This window comes from Delphinus delphis, chromosome 3, assembly GCF_949987515.2.
Source record: "Delphinus delphis chromosome 3, mDelDel1.2, whole genome shotgun sequence".
Lineage (NCBI taxonomy): Eukaryota > Metazoa > Chordata > Mammalia > Artiodactyla > Delphinidae > Delphinus > Delphinus delphis.
The window spans coordinates 165,152,895-165,170,357 of NC_082685.1; the positions used below are offsets into that span (position 1 = coordinate 165,152,895).

The 17,463-nt window shown below is 42.5% G+C and overlaps 1 protein-coding gene across 1 annotated transcript in view; it reads left to right on the forward strand.

Moving 5' to 3' along the window:
* SEMA5A (semaphorin 5A) overlaps window positions 1–17,463 on the forward strand; it is a 477,095-nt gene that overhangs the window by 155,487 nt on the left and 304,145 nt on the right. The window lies entirely within an intron of this gene.

Genomic DNA, 17,463 nt, shown 5'->3' on the forward strand with positions numbered 1-17,463 from the left:
TACAGCACTGATCAGCTCTTCTCTGAGGAGGGGACCACTCAGTTGTAGTAGGTGCTCCTGAGTTAGGGAGATGCTTTTCATATGGTGACCTAGCTCTGATGAGATACAAGAATCTGGTCCTTTTAAAAATAATTAATGGTTATTTTCGAAGCCATCTTCCCTGTTCTTGCTAGCATCTTCAAGCGTGACACGTGTAACAAATATTCAGAGACTGGACTTATTAGATAGAGCTGCTTCTGTCCTTTGGTGATGAAAAGAGTCAGAGAGGGGACTTACATTCCCAACCCATCTTGATTCTCCTCTGTAGCATTTTCTCAGTAAAAGAATACGTAAACACTTCTTCTGATGATAATAATTATACATGCCCATCTGCAGCAAACTTGCAAAACAACCCCCAAAAGTATTAAAAAATTATGCAGAACCGCACATCTCAGATGATTCTAATGATCGGGTGTATTTTCCTCCAGATGTTAATTGTAACAATTCAGATCCACGTTGTGGTGTCTAACAATTATTGAGCACTTACAATGGGGTTGGCATTGTTCTAAGTGTTTCACATTGGTTAAAAAATTAAATCCTCAAAGGTTATCTCCACTTGAAGACAGAAATACAGGCCATACAACCAGCAAGAAACTGAACTGGGATTTGCATCCAATGTCCAGTCAGACTCAGCACCCAGGCTCCCAGCGTTTGTATGTTTACATTTCAGTATGAGAATGTCTGTGTGTCCATGCATGTGAGCTCGCATTTGTGTGCACACATGCACTTGTTTATATGCTAGGCACAGAGTTTAGTTTTCTGCCCATACATTTAATATTGTATCTTGAGTATTTCTCATGTCCTTAAAATTTCTCTTAAAAACAGTATCCTCTTCCTGTTTTTCTCTTAAAAACAGATCAGACCTTCCTGATCTTCTTTATTTTATATTTCCCTTTCCCTAAACAGAAGCTTCCAGATCATGGTTGTAATACATAATAATCAGACTAGCAGGGATCTATTTCAAAGTAAATCTTTGTTGACTTATGTGATGAATTCCTTTGGAGAAAGTCCTAGAGGTGAAACCTCCAAAGCAAAGTGTATGAATACTTTTAAGCCCCTTAAGATTTTTCTGTGTGTGTGTGTGTGTGTGTGTGTGTGTGTGTGTGTGTGTGTTGGTGTGTCAAAGTCAAGCAGCCATAGCCACCGCCAAGTGCCTGGTTGTTCACGTTTCAAAAATAGCAATTGTTAAAGCAAGACCGGATTCTGCAAGGTGGAGACGAGCTTTTCTTTTGGAATTCTTAAATATGTAGCTTTCTTCCATAACTTGCCAATTTATTATGATTCATGAGATTAGTTACCAACTCGATAGATCTGTCCCTGCTGCAAGGGGGTGTCCTCAAACAGCGAGTTTTGTGCTTGGAAAACATCCTACTTTTCAGAATGATGTGTTTGTGAGCGAAAACACAGCCTCGTCCACCTCCAGTCTTATCTCTGTGGGTAAGGACCTGCTTCTTGTGGTCCTGTGGTTGCAATCAAAGAGAACCGCGTGAATTTTCCAGAATAGCGAGATTAACCATAACATTTTGCCTCGTACATATGGTGTTAGAGAAGGTATGTCACTTTCATCTAGGCACTCAACCGGAAACACAATCTATCCCATATCAACAAAACAAACGTGTGACCTAACTTTCCTGTAATGATTTCACAGTATGTGCTATTTACCAAGCTAAAGGGGCAACTTTGAGAACAAAAATTCAGGATGGCCGTGTCAGGATGGAAAGCATTTGTCAAAGCCTGTCCGCCTGATCATTTCCTCTCTGTAGGAACAGAGGGCTTTGCATGTTATGGTTCATCTGTCAAGGCTGATAAAACCAATCCAATTTTCTTAGCTAGAGTGAAGATTCCCTTTTCTTCCCAGGTAAAATGAGTGTAGTAAGTAAAGGAGTTGGAGGTCCCAGTTGTAGAAATGTCTATACTGACTCATGGTTTACCCCAGCATGTCATGTATTTTCATCATAAGTGTTCTTCACCCGACTTCAAATGAGAATAATAGGAATTTCCTGTTTTGTTTGGAGAATCCTTATGGGAAGTTGGCTTCTGCTCTGTCAACATTTCTACCTTCTAACCATTCCCTCTTTAAACATGCCCTGCTTTCTGTCCTGCCCTCAGCTCCTGTTCTCCCATCATTTTCTAACCCTTATACCCAGTGAGTCAACCTGAGCTGAATCTAAAGATGGACATTAGGGCTCCAGTGTCAACATATAAACATAAAAATCATCTGGTTTATTTCAGTCAAAACTGGGACCCCTCTCTTTCTTTCTCTCTCTTTTCTCTCTCTAGAGAAAAATAAATATCTACACTTTATTTTCTTACTCAGCATCATTATTGGATTTTTACGTCTGTGTACAGAGTTTTACTACATTGGTTTTACAAGCTGTATACTATCTAATAGGATATGGATGTGCCATGATTTATTTGATTTCATTACTTATATCTTTGGTCTTTAAATTTCATGCAGATAAATGTGTTTACTACCCCCATCCTCAGTAAATTCTACCCTGAGACTTTATTCTGTTTCTCTGCCCAAAATGTGATCTTTTTATTTCCAATTCAGTCACATGATTCCCATGCTTCCAAAACTCACCTGTTCTCCAACCTCCTCCTATGTTAGCTGGACCCTTCTTTCCACTATTTGTAAGTGGTTGGTTGACCCATTCATTCAAAAAATATTAGACATTTTCTATGTGCAAAAAAATGTGGTGGGCTTTGAGGGGCTATGGTAGCAAGTAGGGCACAGGCTCTCCTGCGTGGTCCTCCCATACAGCAGGGATGCCATGTCACAGGCAGAAGAAGCTGGACAGTGTGAGCTGAGGGCTGTGAAGACAGTTTTATCCCAAGGAGGCTCAGTGGAGGCAACCTTGTTTCTCACTGGGGAAGTGGTTATGGGAATGGGGGAGCTGGTGTTTGATCTGGACCTCAGAGGAGGCATGAGGTTCTCATACAGACATAGAAGAGTGTGTTCCAGCCAGAAAGGTGGAAGTGGACAAGCTGGGGGCGGGGTGCTGAGGAGATTAGTGAGTCTAATTGATCCAAGTGCTTTGATCATGGAGAGGTGATGAAATAGTGAATTATCTCCATTGTTCATTCAATTATTTATTCACTTTCACATGAGCACGACTGTGAAGTTTCTGTTTACGTTTCCTTGCTTTTTAAATATATTTTTTATGTTTCATTTGTCACATTTTTAAATTGTCTTAAAACATGTTTCCGTGATATTTATTATCTTTGTAAAATTGAAATATAATTGATTTACAATATTGTGTTTAAATATAGTCTTAACAAATTCAATTTATTGTTTAGTTTTGCTTCTTTGTCTATTTGCAATAAATAGTGATTTACTATATTATATATTATTCTTGACTTTTTCTCTCACTGTGATGTTTCCATTATCTGTTTATGTTGTATGTAGCTGGTGTCCATCCATTTTCCCCGTGATATGATATACCATAAAATTTTCCATTCTCTTAGTGGACACCTGTATTATTTCTGGGTCTTTGCTATTATGAAAAATGCTGCTATGAATGTTCTTTTACAAGCTTCCTGGGGAGATGTGGAATTTTCCTAAGGCTGAGGCCACCCACCATCACAGCTCTTTTTAAACAGTGAACTGATTTTATCATCTCTTTGTAGGAAGACACTAATTTGGTGGTTAGAGATTTTCTTTTCCTGCAAGATTTAAGAAGCATTTTTTTAAATAGCTCTTACTTATTAAAACTTTTTTAGTGCTTCCTAATCGCTAGGGAATTTTCTATGTTCTTTCAAATTAACTCATATAATCTTAAGCTACGGGTTTTTATCTCCATATGACAGATAATGGAACCTGAGACATAAGGTTATTGTTGGAGCTAATTGGAACCCAGGTGGTCTGGGTCCAGTGTCTATGTTTCATCTCTGCAATGCTGCCTCTCCCAAACTAGCGGTGGTGGGCAGGGCGGGTCACCGGGACATTGTAGGCTGAGGGGTACCATAGGTAGTTCTTAATTTTCACAAGGCAAATCAAGCAAGCAGGCATCCTGCAGCGGTGTTTAGCCCCCTTTACCGTTAAGGAACAGCGTGCCAAATTGATGCAATCTGTCATTGCTTTTCCTGGACTTGTATTTAGGAATCATTCTTTTTGTGTTTCCATTAACATATCCACCATCACATAGCTTTTAATATTTTGAAGTGCAGAATTTAACACAGTTGGGGATTACTTTAAACCACGGAGACCTTTATTGTAATGTCCTCAATGACCTTTCCACGTTTCAGGCTAATGAACTGAAGAATAAAACACCATGTGTTCACAGCACGTCTGCGTGTCCCCGAGTTGCATTATGTGCTAATCGTTCGATGTTTCTGTGGCTGCTAATTCATGGTCTTCGTTGACTTGTTCTCCTGAAATCTCACCTAATAGATTGATTCCTTGTGAGGGAACTTGTAGTTTTCCATGGAAACGCCCCTGAAACTTGCCGTGAGCACTCATCAGCGGCACTGGCAGAAAGTATCCAGGCCTTTACAATGATTTTTCCATCACTTAGTTCAAGGCTGTCTTGGTTCCTATCCCCTCTAGGATCTAGTCGGTCAGTCGATAATGCTTAATATCATACTGTCTTCTGGGCCCTGGGGACATCCAGCAAGCAAGACCCAGGCTCAGTCCTCCAGTTCTGATATTCTTGTGGGTTAAACAGGCCATAAACAGATACATCAGCTGAGTGATTTCACGTAGTTTTGAGTGACTTGAAGAGTGAATGTAGAGGAATCTGGTAGAGGGGAAGAAGCTGTGCTTTAGCTGGCCTGATTGGGGAGGTCTTTCTGAGGAGGTGACATTGAAGGACACCTGAGTAATGAGAAGGAGGCCCCTTGGAAGGACTTAGAGAAACAACCTCTGGACCTAAGGACCAGCAAGTGGCATCTGAAAGGTGATGAGCTGGGTGGGCAAAAATACCAGAGAGATGCGTGTATGCGTGTGCATGGCCCCAGCATGGCGCATGGGAGTGCTGGGGAAGGTGCAGAAGTGGGTGGGGACAACCCTTTAAAGAATACAGATGTTTTATTTTCGTTGATTCTTTGTTTCCAGCTGTATTGAGGTACAGTTGACAAATAAAAATTGCATATATTTACAGCGTACAACATGATGTGTTTTGGGGGGTTTTTTTAAGAGCAAATAAGGTGGAAATTTTATTGGAAAATTATCTAAACAATTTTATGAAACTTACGTAACTTCGATAACAAAACCTAAAAACGGTAATACATAATCACAACTGACTTAAGATCTTACTAAAGTGAATTAATCAGTTGTAATAAAATAACAATCTGCCTTGATTTAGTTATAGTTAGGCCTGTAATGCAAAATCTTTGATTTTGATTTCCAGTATTAGGGAATCATATAAACATACCATATCATTAGGACAAACTGCAACGTGGTGTTTTGATATATGTACACATTGTGAAATGATTATCACAGTCAAACTAATGAGCATATCCATCATGTCACCTCATTACCTTTGTGTGTGTGTGTGTGTGTGTGTGTGTGTGGTGAGGACATTTCAGATCTACTCTCTTAGCACATTTCAAGCACACAATATGCTATTATTAACGATAGTCACCATACTGTCCATTAGATTTCCAGAACGTATCCAGCCTGCATAACTGAACCTTTGTACCCCTTGATCAATATCTCCCCGTTTCTCCCACTCCCCAGCCCTTGGCAGCCAGTTCTACTCTCTGCTTCTCTGAGTTTGACTTGTTTAGTCTCTTTACAAAGATTGCTCTGGTTGTAACGTAGATAATAGGCTTTGTTGCAGGGGAGGCAAGCGTGAAAGCCCCAAGACCCCGACTAGATAGGCTTCTGCTGAGTCCAGGGGAGAGAGGAAGCGGCTTCATGTGGGATTGCAGCCATGGAGGTGAGAGAGGGCCAGGTGTGTGATCCATAGGACAGGGTTTACTGATGGTGTAGAGTGGCAGGTGGGGGAATTAGAGAAGCCAAAATGACTCTAGCTGTTATGGGGAGGACTCAGGCAGGAAGCAGATTTGGGGAAGAGGGGCAACTGAGGGTTTGTTAGGTCCATGTTTGGTTGGAGGTAATTCTCTGCACTCAAGTAGAAGAGGAGAGAGGATGGAAGTTGCAGTGTCAGGGTCAGGTTGGAGCTGAGATATACATCTATGTTCACCTGCTGATGGTTGCTCTTCCATAACTTGAGCTCCCAGGAGGATGTGTAGGTGGTGAGCAGAGGGTGACACTAGATGCTAAGGCCATCTCATAGTTGTTCAAGGGCTGGTGCACATTCATCACCATCTGGATTAAATTATGATCAGTGAGGTCTCAGGCTCCAGGATTGGTGAATGATGCTGCCAGTCACTTCACGAAATTTCTGTCCCTCAGGAAACACATATTCAGGCCCAACTGAAGTCAGTTGGTAGAAATAGAGCACCTGCTAATTTTTTTTAACCAGAGGATCCATGTGTCTAGCAGAGCTCCCGACTCCTAGTCAATAAATGATAACTGCAGAAACGCGGTATACGCTGGGATGGTACCTTCAGTGTAGCGAGATGACCATTTATTTGGAGCCAGGGATGTACCTGTTAGAATTGTTAGCTCTTCTGTTTATCTGTGGGACCTCCTCGAGTCTTCACATCTGTAGACTAGGAGAGAATGCTAATACTTATTTTACAGGCTTATTTCAGGAAAACAAGAGATGTATTAATGCTGTGCATCACCACATAACCTTCTTTGCAGTTTCTTGTATTTTATTGTACTCCGATTAGCAGAATCTTTGATTTTGATATGATATGGCTCAGTATTTTTTTCTTATGATGAGAACTTTTAAGATCTACTCTCTTAGCAAATTTCAAATATGCAGTACAATATAGTTATTTTTTATTTTTGTAAGGATTTCTTATTCTTGTTTTTAATAAACGGACCCCAAAAATGTAATGAGTGCTCTTGAGGTCTATCTTTTTTGTCCTTAGACCAAAGAGTGCGACACATTTGAACTCAAATGAATCAGCTTTGGTGTATTGGTCCACTGGCCTAATAGGTATCATCAGACGTCACACACAAGGGCCATTCCCAACTGAAATCTGAAAACACCAATCAGAGGCCTTTTCACTAAATAGCCTAGTTTTCCCAAGTGTATCAGTAGGCTATTATCTGTAAATTTATCTGATACAATTTCAAGGTATTTGCATTTTCACCCTAGAATAATGAATTTACTTCTGCTGTGAATTGTAATATATTCCTTTTTTTTTTTTTTTTTTTTTGTCTTTTGATTTTTCAAGTGGTTCCAGCAAATTATGGTGTGCCAGAATAAGTTACTCAAACCCCTCAGGGTTCACACACTTCAGTTATATCTTCCATGTGCTTTCATGTTTCCAGACCTGGGAGACTTCCTCTTTTTAGCTGGTCTGCCTATAGTAATCCCTTCATCCCTTTGACCACTAATTGGAAAATTATGACATTTAGAAAGGACATTTCTCAAAACCGTGGGAATCCTCATATTTGGACCAGATGTTAAGAGAATTTTAATAGAGGAATAAAACATCTGTGACAATGAATAGTAGAGTCATAGAAGGAAAGGGAACAAGAATTGCATTTTAATGGAAGCATAAATATTGATTAGAAGGTAGAGAGGTGTATGTTGATCTACATTGTTTTTCTCCATTAACTCATTCCTCAGGTGGTAACTTTTTGTGTCTACTACATCCTGTATTGTCCAGAGGTTGAGAGTTTCACAGCCTATTTTAGAATGAGGCACACACACAGGCAATTGTAGTTCAGGGTGATAACGACTATAGTAGAAATGAGTGTTGATGTACAGAGGGGCCACATGGGGATGGGGTGGGGAGTGGAAAAAAGTCAGAGAAGGCTACTCAGAGATGAAGCTTAAGAATTGGAACTAGAGGCAGGGAAACCTGTCAAAAACAGCTAACCATGTAGACGTGAGAAATAGAGAGGGTTGGTTAGGGTGGGGAGTGGGGCATGATTCTAAATATGGGTAAAAGGGAAGAGTTGTCAGAACACAGAGACAAAATGACACATGACCTTTGGGAAGATGAAGGAGGAGAAAATGGTGGGTGAGTCCTCAGAGAGAGAAATTGGGGTGGGGTGCACTTTCATTTAAAGGGAAGACGGGAGTAAGAGTTCTGGGTGCAGTAAGCACACAGGGAGATTGGGGTGTTAAGGAAACCAGGGAGGAGAGGGTTTGCGGAGATATTCAGTTGGAGAGGTCATGGGCGCAGATGCCATGGTGACAGATGTCCAGTTGCATCAGCTTACCGGACTTGGCAATCAGAAGGCGACCAGTGACGCTGACCAGAGCAGAAACGTTGGGGAGCATTCTTTTCTTCCTGCCAGTGTTGCATGCTTTTGCAGGTCATCATAGACATCACACCTTCTAGGTGACAAGAGACAAAGTGGCACTGCAGCTCCTGCTTATCTCACCTAAAAATGAACGGGAGCTATGAATAGTAATTGTCACATTATGAGAGTCATTTATAATGTGATTATTTTGTTCTGTCCCTATGGGTTTCCTCTCTCTAGATAAATCCTTTAGAAATTGTCAATATAGTTATATTGCCTTGAAACACCCGTTATTTAAGGGTTTTTTTTTTTCACTCTTAGAAAGTATTCCTGTTGATTTACCTATTACAGAAGTAGATTGAATGAACCTTCTCTTAGTTTTAAAACCTGCTGACAGATAAAATTAATATTGCCTTTGTGTAAATGATAATTTTATCAAATGGACTTCATTTATTTTTATGGTCCCTCCAGGCGATCTGGAGCTAAACAAGGGGAAAAAGACAAAAGTGTAATAACAGTTCCCTTTGAAGAGAGATATAAAATAAGGTCGCTGGAGCTGAACCATTATTGAAATGTGTAAAATATGTCAATGTTTGCTTTTTCCCATTTTATTCCATGAAGTCATTTTATATAGCCATAAAATCCTATCTCATCTCAGTTCAGATACGATGAAAACCTATGAGTAATAAAGTCATTTTCTTACTCAGTTACCTGAAGGTGGCATCTGGCAGTGTTTCTGTACTTGAGGGCGGTCAGTGTTTTCATTAAGACATTCCTAAAAACGTTGCACTAATTCATTTGTGTTAAACCTCTTTTGGCTGAAATTTGGCAGTGACGGTACATGGGTTAAAATAATATAAAGAGGATCCAATTTTCATAAAAATGTACCTAAAAAGTGAAGATGCAATATGTCTGGTGAACATCCTGATTGCCCTTATAGACTCAACGCAATAACAAGAAAACTTTAATTTTGCTTTATTTCCCAAAGAATAAAATGTTCGGTTATTGTTTTTGAAAATGTTTAGGAGAATCTATTTACTTGAACACTGTGCATTAACTTAAGTTTATTGTTTTGTTGGTTTTTTTTTTTGCGTTACACGGGCCTCTCACTGTTGCGGCCTCTCCCGTTGCGGAGCATAGGCTCCAGACGCACAGGCTCAGTGGCCATGGCTCACGGGCCCAGCCGCTCCGCGGAATGTGGGATCTTCCCGGACCGGGGCACGAACCCGTGTCCCCTGCATCGGCAGGCGGACTGTCAACCACTGTGCCACCAGGGAAGCCCAAGTTTATTGTTTTATTGATTCTTCATTTAATCCCATTTTCTGCTCAGTACCTAGAATGTCTGACATTACTACTAGGAAAGAGCACAGATTCATTCAACAGGTTCCTTCCAGCCATGAAGACAGTGAAGGCTTAGGTGCTCCCTGACCTTTATTCCCCCTTCTTTGAACACTTGAAATTGAACCCCTTCAGAAGCCATAGCTTCCGTCTTCTTCATCCATTCAGAGGGATTCCTCCCTTTTCTATGTTCCCTAAGACTTTGCTCCTACTTCTAGGATAATTTGGTAATTATCAAAAGGTGGACTTTTACTTGCTTGACTACTTATACCTGTGAGCTGGAAATGCCCAGACTGTGTCCTCTTCTGTGTTGGAGGGCTGTCCCTTGCCCACAGGTGGCATCCTTCAGTATGACTGTCTGGATTAAGGATGCCCCCTGTTTCCAGGCCATGGGTTCATCTCTTACGCTTTACTCTGGGGAGAAGACTGTGTTTCTGGGGGTAATTCGGGTTGTTTGAACTTGCGGCCATAAATGTGTGGTTTCACCAGCGTGAGCAGGAAGGCTGAGTGTGCCAGGCAAAGGGCCAGAGGGTTTTTCTCCTGTTTTGACATGGCCTGACACTGCACACTTGATCTTACCTTAATCTGTAAGATCCGTTCAATCCATTTGAGCCTTCGCTTTCTCTGCTGCAAAGTGAAGGGAGAGATGAGGTGATTTCAGCCGGCCCCTCCACCTCGCGGATTCAGTGAGTTGTTGACTCACTTCCTGTCTCCTGTGTGCCAAGGGGCTGCATAAACCCTCTGACAGTGGTGCCTGTTCAGTGGCAAGGGATGCGTGAGTTCTGGATGCTGCTAAATAGAACGTCGGCTGCGTGACTTCTGATTCATTCAGATGGCCGATTCAGCTTGTCGGATGGCATACATTTGGGGCTGTAACTGCGTGTTCAACCCGCAGCTTGTTTACGAAACGCGAAAGGTTATATGACTTTCCATGGAACCTTGGTGAGGAAGCAGGCACTGTAACTGGTTCCTCAGGGTTTCCCAGAAAGGATCTGCCACCTTGGCTGGAGTAGGCGGCCGCTGTGTGTGCAGAAGGTGGAGGCCAGCCTTGACCTTGGGTAGTGGGAAGACTCGGGGCAGCACTGGGGCCCGAGGCATCAGGAAACATGCAAAGAGTGTGCAAGGCTTACCCAGAGGACCGTGGCTAGGCGGGAGGGGCTGAAGGGAAGCCTTGGCACTGGGAGTAGTGGAGGTGGAATTAGGAGGAGATGGCTCGTTGGTGGAAGGGCAGAGTATTCTCTTCGGAAAGCAGTGGAAAATCCTGAGAGGGTTTGAATAGGGCAAGGCTGTTTACCTGGCAGCAGCTGACGACTGTGCAGTAGATGTTGTAACACCATGTTTGGCTGTGCCAGGGCGTGCGGGAATCAGGCTCCACGGTTTGTTCAGATGATGGACTGATTTCTTCAGTGGTTCTGCTGCTTTCGGTTCGGGCTGGGGCTTTAGTCTCTGGGGGAGTGTTTCATCTGATCCCATGGAATAGGGCCAAGAGATGGATGGAAAGATGAGGGCAAACACAGACCTTTCAGAAGAGCTGTCCATCCCCTTCTTATAAATCCTGTCGTTGTGCTCCTGATGTTACAACAGACTGTAAGTTTTTACAATTGAGATGCGCACGCGAAGCATCCTCCCAAGGGCTGCTGTGCTCCAGTGGGTGTGGGGCTCGGCTTCCTGGTCCTCTCCGAGCAGCTCATTGGTCAGTTCTCTCACCTGACTTCTCCATCTTGTCTGCAATGGAGGTCCTAAAGCCATCAGGTAGGAGCCGGGCTGGCAGAGTTTCTGTGGACTCTCTGAGTTGCGCCCATGCATCTGGCCCCTTCCAACTTTACGGTGGGTCAGAGATTCAGAGGAACACCAGCCTCCCCTGAAAAAAAGTACGTGAAGCTTATTTTGGCTCTGGTTTTATTCATCACTAGTTAGACTTTGTTCCTGAAGCCTAACTTCTTGTGTAAGCTTTCATTCTTTTGATTTCTATTTTATCTGACAGGAGTTTTTTTTTAACTAAAAGGAACAGTTATTTTCTATTCCCCAAAGCCTATTCATCTGCAGTGTGGGTGTGAATGAGAAATGTTATTTATTGCACAAACATGTATATATGGAACTTTGCTTATTTAGATCAAGCTTATAGAGGGAACGTACTCCCACATCAGGAAACTAAAGGGAAGGCTTCAGAGATTTTGAAGTAGATGCAACAAAAATGCTTCTGTTTTGTAGCCCAAAGTGGCCTGCTGTAATGAATCTTCCTATTGGCAAAATCAACTTGTTTAGTATTGTCACCAAACATACTTTTAATTTTCCAGAGGTGGTAGGATGAAATTCGAGCAACTTTTATGGAAATTGACCCTTTGAAAATTCCTTCATCATATATTTCCCCAATGTAGCAAAGAGTTATAATTAACGTGACTTTCGTTTTTATTGAAATTTTACTGAAATGACTCAATACGAATTCAGTTGGGTGATTTATATAAGCATATTTAAAAATAATCTTTCAAGTGATGATGGCTTATTTAATTTCTAAAGAGGGAGAGGTATTTTGTTACATACAAATCAGAGATTCTCAACCAGGGCGATTTGACAAAGTCTGGAGCCCATTTTGGTTGGCACAGGTTGGGGGGTTGCTACTGGCATCTAGTGGGTAGAGAGGCCAGGGATGCTGCTAAAGGCACAGAACAGCTCCCAGAACAAAGAAGTACCAGGCTCGAAATGTCAATAGATTGAGCACTAAAATCCCTGATATAAATATGCTTCTCCCCACCCCACCATAGTCCACTGAGAGGTGAGAGTCCAGGATGGAAGGACCTGATATGTAGATCTGAGCCTGTTTTGAGTAAAGGACTATTCAACGAGTTAGCTTTGCTTGGTAGGATACTCAGAAAACCCTAATGTAAATGAAAACTGTGAATGCCCCTCCCTGGTACCTTACCAGGCTGACTGTTTACAGTACCTTTATTTTAAGAACAAAGGTAACGTGTTATAGTCCGAAAATTATAAACTTCTAAAAATCACCTGTTCTCATTAAATGTGCTTCCCTTAGCTTAACGTGGCAAACATATAATTTCATCTCATCCCCATAGGACCATGGGTCTGTCCCATTTTAGCAGCTCTTTCACTTGACAGGGCATTTTCTTCTCTAATCATCACTTTCAACATCCCAGGGAAGGAACGTGTCAGGCACTTGCATTATTCTCCTTCAGCTTTCCTTCGGGAGGCAAGATGTTAGGATTGAGATGGGAATGCATGGCTATTGGAAATACAGGACAGGTCCAGTTGGCAGTTGTCTGTATAACTTGTTTCATGGTTAACAGAAGGGGATTCTCTGTTGGCTTGGGTCTGACACACTGAAAACTATCTGCAAGAGAGGAATTTGCTTTTAGCCCTAGGGTGACCTGAGCTCAGTCTCAGAGGTCGAGACGGCCATGCTTCCATTCATTTCTGTGATGGACGCTGTTCAGTGGGAGTTGATGTGTCAGAGATACTGCTCTGGGTGCCTGCTGGCTGCCAGGTGGGGGTATAAGTGCTTGGTGTCCTGCCTGCCACACAGCTAGCTAGCACTTGCTGAGAGTTCACTGTTACTTTCACTATCCTTCCCATAATTTTTTTTTTTTTTTCTGTACATGGGCCTCTCACTGTTGTGGCCTCTCCCGTTGCAGAGCACAGGCTCCAGACACACAGGCTCAGCAGCCATGGCTCACGGGCTTAGCCACTCCGTGGTATGTGGGATCTTCCCGGACCGGGGCATGAACCCGTGTCCCCTGCATCGGCAGGCAGACTCCCAACCACTGCGCCACCAGGGAAGCCCCTTCCCATAAGTTTTTATCATCACCATTTTGTTTTGATGTGGGGCAGTGATACTTTACCTGCAGCCCTTTCCCGAGTGTACTGTTGAGGGTGCTCCAAATCTCCTTGCTCTGAACAGATCAAAATTACATCTAAAACAACTCTAACAGGACTTCCCTGGTGGCTTAGTGGTTAAGAATCCTCCTGCCAGTGCAGGGGACACAGGTTCGAGCCCTGGTCCGGGAAGATCCCACATGCTGCAGAGCAACTGAGCCCGTGAGCCACAATAGCCCTTGTGCCTAGAGCCCATGCGTGCTCCACAGCAAGAGAAGCCACCACAATGAGATGCCCACGCACCGCAATGAGATGCCCGTGCACCACAACGAAGAATAGACCCTGCTCGCCACAGCTAGAGAAAGCCCGCGCGCAGCAATGAAGACCAAACGCAGCCAAAAAATAAAAATAAAATAAAACGCCTCTAATGGGTGTTACTCTTTTTAAACTTAATTTCTTATTTTATATTGGAATATAGTTGATTTACAATGTTGTGTTAGTCTCAGGTGTACAGCAAAGTCATTCAGTTCTACATGTACATCTAGCCATTCTTTTTCAGATTCTTTTCCCATATAGGTTATTACAGAATATTGAGTAGAGTTCCCTGTGCTATACAGTAGGTCCTTGTTCATTATCTATTTTATATACAGTATTGTCTATGTGTTCATCCCAAACTCCTATTAAGATATGTCATTTGGTAAAATGTCATGTCCTAAGTCTCAGGTCAGAGGGAGAAGAAAGATGGGCTGCTTCATGTATTTGCCTCCAGACTGGAGTTCAAGAGCAGTCTCCAGTTTTGCAGACTGTGACCCCTTTTCCAAGAGTGAAATGAATCATACTTTTAATTTTAAAACCCAGGAAAAAATAGCACGTGTGCCTCCATTGCCCATTACTGACCTGGTCAGGGATTATGGACCCATTGGACAGATGTATCCTTGGCTCCCAGTTTTTCTCTCCTTTCCTTCCCCCACGTTCATGCTCAGACTCTCTCCCTCCTCTGGAAACCATACTCTTGCCTCATCATGATTTGCAGCCCCTTCACTTTTTTCTCTGCCTAATTTGAACATTTCCATCCATGGGAGGATTGAGTCAATGGGGCGCAAAATATGGAGACTGTGAAATTCGATGTACCCTCCACTTCGTGTTTTCTCTATGTTGACATATCACCATGTACTCGTGTGCACACCCCTTTTTAAAGAAGAGGCCCCTCTCCTCCCTTTCATAACCACCCTCTCTACTGGAACCTTAATAGTTTGCCACCCCTGTTTTTCTGGATCTTATACCACCTCTCCCTCTTAAATCTGCAGTCTCTTCTCCACTCACCACTCCTCAGAAAAGAAGCCACGTTTAATGATCTGTTTTCTGTACCCTAAAATTTTCTGAACTTTGGTCCTTCCGTGCTTACCTGATTTCATTGAATTTTCTGGGGTTACCTAGCATTCAAGTTACCACAGATATTCTGTCGCACTTTTTCTTCATCTGTTCCCTTCTTGGTTTCTCATGTCATGGACTCTGTCTCCTGTTTTTCTGAAACTGACCGCAGAGTTGACCATTGACTGTCCTTTTTTTTTTTTTTTAACATCTTTATTGGAGTATAATTGCTTTACAATTGTGTGTTAGTTTCTGCTTTATAACAAAGTGAATCAGTTATACATATACATATGTTCCTATATCTCTTCCCTCTTGCATCTCCCTCTCTCCCACCCTCCCTATCCCATCCCACTAGGTGTTCTCAAAGCACCGAGCTGATCTCCCTGTGCTACGTGGCTGCTTCCCACTAGCTATCTATTTTACGTTTGGTAGTGTATATATGTCCTTTGACTAAAGCCAGTAGTCTTCACTCTACCTCATCAGGGTACAGTGGACGAGGCCTCTTTCTATTTTTTATTAAAAATTTTTTTAACATCTTTATTGGAGTATAATTGCTTTACAATGTTGTATTAGTTTCTGCTGTATAACAGAGTGAATCAGCTATATGTATACATATATCCCCATATCCCGTCCCTCTTGCGTCTCCCTCCCACCCTCTCTATCCCACCCCTCTAGGTGCTCTGGTACCAAGTTCATCTCCCTGTGCGATGCAGCTGCTTTCCACTAGCTGTCTATTTTACATTTGAGACCTCTTTTTAAAATGTGTTATTTCGATCTTGGCTCCCATGGTGCTGTGTTCACTTGACGCGCTATATCTGTTCTCTTGTCTCCTCTTCGTGTGGTTACTTTTCTTGAACAAATTCTAAATAAACACTTCTCTTTAGCCCTTTTTTCTCTCGTGCTTTCCCTTGGTGAGGCTCAACCACACCCATGCTTTTAAACATTGCAAAGATTATATGCTGTCTCTGAATTCTTTTCTTTCCTGAGCATCCAACCTGGATTTTCCACAGTCAGCTGCATTTCCTGAAATATTCTCTTGGCATCTTAAACCCAACATGCGCAAAACCAAATGATCATATCCTCCTCTAAAGCTTCTTCTGTTGATTATCATATTTTAAAAAATGACATGACTGTCCTCAAAGTGACTCACATTCTTTATCTTCTGTCCATCTGTGCCTCTTTGCTTTCTGTTCCTCCCAGTTTAACAGATTAGAACAACAACCATTTATCATATTTCACACGTTGGGGGTTAGGAAATTGGACAGCGCTCAACTAGTTGATTTCTTTGCTCTTGTGATACTAAAGTTACTCAGTGGGTTTCAGCTTTACTCATATATCAGGTGCCTTGGTGGGGCTGGCTGGGAAGCTGGGCTTAGTGGGAAATATCACCAGGAGGACGTATATGTGGTCTCCCTGGCATGACAGTTTCAGGGACATTGGGCTTCTGACCCAGTGTCTCAGTGCCCCAGAGGAGACAGGAAGTAGAAACTGCTAGCCTCTTAGGGTATGGGCTTGGAAACCAGGGTACCATCACTTCTGACCCAGTGTCTCAGTGCCCCAGAGGAGACAGGAAGTAGAAACTGCTAGCCTCTTAGGGTATGGGCTTAGAAACTAGGGTACCATCACTTCTGACCCAGTGTCTCAGTGCCCCAGAGGAGACAGGAAGTAGAAACTGCTAGCCTCTTAGGGTATGGGCTTAGAAACTAGGGTACCATCACTTCTGACCCAGTGTCTCAGTGCCGCAGAGGAGACAGGAAGTAGAAACTGCTAGCCTCTTAGGGTATGGGCTTAGAAACTAGGGTACCATCACTTCTGTTGTATCTGACTGAGCAAAGCAGTCAGAGAGCCAACCCAGATTCAAGAGAGGGGGTGAAGATCCAGCCTTCAGTGGGAGCAAGGTCGAAGAAGCTGTGGACATCTTTAATTTTCTGTACTTTGCCTGACCCGTCACACTGAGTGTTTGCTGGGTTTACCTTAATTTCTGTTCACATTGACCCCACCTGAAGTCACAGCTTCCTTTCTTTCTCTTCTGAACAATTGCTGTATCTTCAGTTTAACTTCTCGACCCTTCTGCTCTTCTTTAGCCGATTTCCTGTGTATGCTATGGTGAGAATGATTACTATTTCTTCTAATGTTAATATACTGTGGTAGCTTATTGCCTAAAAATAGAGACCTCAGACCTTAGTATCATTCATTCACCTTCCAAATCTTAACCCCACATTCTCTCTAAGCTGCTTTCCATCTCTCCCCTTTCTATCCCCTGGGGTCAAGTACAGTAAACTGTTCCCAACACGTGTTGCCTACTCATTCCTCTTGGCCCTCCAGTGCATCACTTCATCCTCTTCTGGATTACTTCCAGAAGTCTCCATCTGTTGAAATCCTCTTTATCCTCCACGATTAAACTCAGATATGAAGTCTTCCTTTGACCCACCCTTGATCTCTCTAAGTAGCAGTCGTACTCTCTCTCCTAACCCCCAGAGCGCTCCTGCTTCTTTTTATGATTTTCTAACAGCTTGGATTATGGTTATTTTTATAAGCCTGTCTTATTTTAAAGCTTATTAATCTTTTAAATTATTCGTAATCTTTAAAGTTTCCCAGCTCCCAGCACG